At 36.9% G+C, this 3,734-nt stretch overlaps 1 non-coding gene across 1 annotated transcript; it reads right to left on the bottom strand.

The window, feature by feature from the left end:
• Positions 1 to 698: 698 nt before the first annotated feature.
• LOC121211809 (small nucleolar RNA R71) lies at positions 699 to 804 on the bottom strand. Its single transcript, XR_005907027.1, has one exon. It is a non-coding gene; the product is annotated as a small nucleolar RNA R71 (small nucleolar RNA).
• Positions 805 to 3,734: the final 2,930 nt, after the last annotated feature.

Here is a 3,734-nt window from a genome sequence, read left to right on the forward strand (position 1 = left end):
CGTTGCTGGGGATCGAAGATATTAGGAACAATCAATTTTTATTACTTTAGCTAGTTATTTTTATTGCAATTTAATTTAATTTTATTACTTTTTTTTTCCTTCTCTTGACAGGTTTTTATAGTTTATGACTAGAAGAAACCCGTCAGGACCACTACTTTTTGATGAAGAAATCGATCGCACAGTTCGCAGAAACCAAAGAGAAATAAGGCGAAGCTTAAGATACAGAGAGAACGAGCAAGAGAATGACACTCAAACCCCAACCGTAGAGATGGCTGAAAACCAAGACAATCAGCTACTTTCTGCAATTGCGATTGTTCAAAATCCTGCTCCACGCACTATTTATGATTATGCTAAACCTTCTTTAACAGGAACTGAATCGAGCATAGTTAGACCTGCTGTAGCTGCAAATACTTTTGAACTAAAACCTAACACTATTTAAATGATACAACAATTTATTCAGTTTGATGGTTTGCAAGATGAGGATCCCAACGCTCATTTAGCCAACTTCTTAGAACTATGCGATACATTTAAAACTAATGGTGTTTCTGATGATGCCATTTATCTTCAGTTATTCCCTTTTCTGTTGAGGAACAAAGCTAAACAGTGGTTGAACTTATTACCACAAGGTTCAATCACTACTTGGGAACAAATGACCGAAAAATTTCTATTAAAATATTTCCCGCCGGCTAAAACTGCCAAATTACGTAATGATATCTCTTCGTTTGTGCAAATGGATTTAGAAACTCTTTACGATGCATGGGAGAGATACAAAGACTTACTGAGAAGGTGCCCTCACCATGGATTACCGCTTTGGCTACAGGTTCAAACGTTCCATAATGGCCTGAATCATTCGACTCGACAAATGGTTGACGCAGCTGCTGGTGGAACCATTAATAACAAAACACTTGAAGATGCCTATAAGTTTATAGAGGAGATGTCACTGAATAACTATCAGTAGCAAGTCATGAGAAGTAAGCCAACTAAAACAGTAGGTGTTTATAACATCGATTCGGTTACTATGCTGTCAAATCAGGTAGAATTTCTAAATAAAAAGATTGATGGTTTACTTGGTTCTACTCAGGTACGTCCAGTAATGAGGTGCGAGGCGAATGGAGGAGGAGCATGCACAGAGTATCAACCCTTCAACCCTAGCATCGAGGAGGAACAAGTCCAATATATGGGTAACAATAACTTTCAATCCCAAAATAACCCATATAGTAACACTTACAATGCAGGTTGGAGGAACTACCCTAATTTTTCGTGGGGCGGTCAAGGAAATCAAAGACCACAACATCCTCTGGGTTTTCAACAACCACCTTATCAACAGGAAAAGAAGCCTAACCTTGAAGAGATGCTCTCAAAGTTTATATCAGTGTCAGAAACTCGTTTCCAGAACACCGAGACAGCACTTAAAAATCAACAAGCTCCGATCCAAGGGCTCAAAACTCAGATAGGCCAGCTTTCCAAACTAATCTCCGAAAGACCACTAGAAAGTTTACCTAGTAACACCAAATCAAAAGAGCATGTAAAAGTAGTTACACTAAGGAATGGAAAAGTGCTAGCGGAATCTAAAAAGAAGCTAACACAAGAAGCCATGATGAGCGAAAGGGGGGAAGAAAAACTCAAAAATAATGACAAACTAGTGCCGAAGGCATATAAACCACCAGTTCCATTCCCAGAAAAATTGAAAAAAGATCGCATTGATGCACAATTTGGTAAGTTTCCTGAACTTTTTAAGCAATTACATATCAACTTACCTTTTGTTGAAGCCATCTCACAGATGCCAACACATGTAAAATTTTTGAAGGAGCTTCTAACAAAAAAAAGAAAGTTTGAAGACGTATCTACAGTAGAACTCAACGAGGAGTGCTCAGCCATACTCCAAAACAAACTGCCAACCAAACTGAAAGATCCAGGAAGTTTTACTATTCCTTGCTTAATTGGTAGTCTGAATGTTGAGAAAGCACGAGCTGATTTAGGCGCTAGCATTAATCTGATGCCATATAAAATGTTCAAACAACTTAGTCTTAGGGAACCTAAATCCACTAGGATGAGTATTCAATTAGTCGATAGATCTGTTAAATATCCTAGGGGTATTATAGAAGACGTACTTGTGAAAGTAAATAAATTCATATTTCCTATTGACTTTGTTGTGCTTGATATGGACGAAGATGTGGAAGTACCTTTAATTTTAGGACGCCCATTTTTAGCTACTGCTAGGGCTGTAATCGATATGGGTGACGGTAAATTGGTACTTAGAGTAGGTGACGAGGAGATTATCTTTAAAACTTATGATGCTATGAAGTTTTCTAGGGAACAGAATGATTCATGTAATTTTATTAACTCTATTGATCATACTACTCAAGACTCTTTCTAGGAAATTATACAGGTGGACACGATGGAACTGTATCTAGCTCAAGAAGAGGAGACAAATGACGAACCTAATGAGCATTCTTCAAGACAAGAAGAATATGAGGGCATTAAGATAAATGATGAACTTAAGCGAAAACCCTCTATTGAAGAGCCTCCCAAACTGGAACTTAAACAATTACCAACCCACTTGGAGTACGCATTCCTTGGAAATAATTCTACATTTCCAGTTATTATTTCTTCTAACTTACAACCCAAGGAGAAAGAGGAATTGATCCAGGTATTAAAAGAACATCAAAAGGCCATAACTTGGAAAATTTCTGACATTAAAGGAATCAGCCCTTGTTTTTGCCCCCACAAAATTTTGATAGAAGATGAATACAAATCGTGTGTGCAAGCTCAAAGACGACTGAACCCCAACATGAAGGAAGTTGTAAAAGCCGAGGTAATTAAACTTCTACATGCTGGGATTATTTATCCTATTTCTAAGAGTCAGTGCAGGTTGTCCCTAAGAAAGGCGGTATGACAGTTGTGACTAACGAGAAGAATGAATTAATCCCAACAAGAACAGTTACAGGATGGAAAGTTTGCATCAATTACAGGAAACTGAATGATGCCACAAGAAAAGATCATTTCCCCTTGCCATTCATTGATCAAATGTTAGAAAAATTATTCAGACACATGTACTACTGCTTCTTAAATGGACTCTCTGGCTACTTCCAAATCCCAATAGCTCCTGAAGATCAAGAAAAGACGACATTCACATGCCCATATAGTAGTTCGCTTATCGTAGAATGCCTTTTGGATTATGTAATGCTCCTACCACTTTTCAGCGTTGTATGATGGCTATCTTTGACAAACTCATGGAAGATATCATGGAATTATTTATGGATGATTTCTCAATATTCAGTAACTCTTTCCATCTCTGCCTTAAAAATTTAAAACAAGTTTTAATAAGATGTGAGGAAATGAACCTTGTGCTTAACAGGGAGAAATGTCACTTCATGGTTCAAGAAGGTATTGTATTAGGGCATAAAATTTCTAGTAAAGGGATTGAAGTAGACAAATCTAAAATAGAAACAATCGAAAAACTACCCCTTCCTAGTTCAGTTAAGGCTATTAGAAGCCTTTTAGGACATGCTGGTTTTTATAGAAGATTTATTAAGGATTTTTCTAAAATAGCTAAGTCTTTGACTAAATTGCTAGAAAAGATATACCTTTTAATTTCAATCAGGAATGTTTAGAAGCATTTAATACTTTAAAGGATAAATTAATTAATGCTCCAATAATAATTGCACCTGATTGGAACTGACCATTTGAATTAATGTGTGATGCGAGTGATTTTGCAGTAGGTGCAGTATTGG

Source organism: Gossypium hirsutum, chromosome A12 (genome assembly GCF_007990345.1).
Source record: "Gossypium hirsutum isolate 1008001.06 chromosome A12, Gossypium_hirsutum_v2.1, whole genome shotgun sequence".
In the NCBI taxonomy this organism is placed as follows: Eukaryota; Viridiplantae; Streptophyta; class Magnoliopsida; order Malvales; family Malvaceae; genus Gossypium; species Gossypium hirsutum.